Here is a 1,169-nt window from a genome sequence, read left to right on the forward strand (position 1 = left end):
CATTTGGATGTATTTTTTTTTGCTTCAGTGTACGATGAAAAACGATTCGTCCCATGAATGGAAAGGAATCCAAAATATTTTCGTTCCGGATTTTTTTGAAAATTGCAAAAATACTCATCATCCACTGTTTTTCACTTATTTTATCTATATCTCGTCTACTTTGTTACATTGCTATTTTTCAAATTTGCATATGTTGTGTGGCATTTTCATTTATAGTTGTGCATATAAATCAGGTTGGAATCAGCAGATGTTACAACTGCTGGCAGCATTTTAGAAGCTTTGAAATGCTCAAATCAGGCAGTTTCCGTCTCCCGTTTTTATTTCGATTAGAAAATTCATTTTTTGATAAATATTTCTCTTTTGAATTAGTTGTATTCAAACATATGCATTAAAAATAAAAAATAAATGGCCATAATAAAATAATGTTTACTTTTTATTATAAATAGAAAAATTACTTATATAATGATTGGCAGTGGTAACGGCCGCTGGTTCGTATTCCACTGTAGGTTGATTTGCTGGATTGTGCTCTCTTGCAATAAGAGAATAAAGAATTTCGGAATCAACATCATCAAGGGCTTGTCTGCTATATGAGGCCGTAAATGCTGGAAATCGAAATACTGAGTTTAGCCCGTTTCTTTTTTTCAGCATCATAAATGTACAATACAGAACAACAAATATCATAAGTTAATAATAAAATGCGATCGTTTTATTTTCACGAAGCATTCGAATTTAAATTATGCTTTTGAGTGTAAAATTCATTTTTTTAAAATATTTGTTTTTTTAAAATATTTTTTACTTCTTTTGATTGTTGTTTTTTTGTTTCAGTGTTTCAATCCTTTCAAAAATTTGAGAGAATTCGGTCAAAATCCCCACTGTTAAAATTGTTTCAAAAATTTCAGAAATTTCTCCAACCCTTTGGGTGTGAGAGCATTTACTTTTTTACCCCACCCCCCTTTATAAGCGAGGGTGGGGTGATTGTTCCTCCATTGGCAAACTTTTGCCAGAACTCTTTCACAACTTAGAATAATACCATTATATCCCGCGAACACAAAAATTTGCATTCAAACTGGGTCCCAAAAAAATAACCACATTTGCAGAGAAGATATTCGTTGTGTTATCAATCTAATAAAAAATACACCCCCCCCTGATGGGGCGGGAGGCACCCCCCC

Source organism: Trichinella spiralis (genome assembly GCF_000181795.1).
Source record: "Trichinella spiralis strain ISS 195 chromosome Unknown Scfld5, whole genome shotgun sequence".
NCBI classification, from domain to species: Eukaryota; Metazoa; Nematoda; class Enoplea; order Trichinellida; family Trichinellidae; genus Trichinella; species Trichinella spiralis.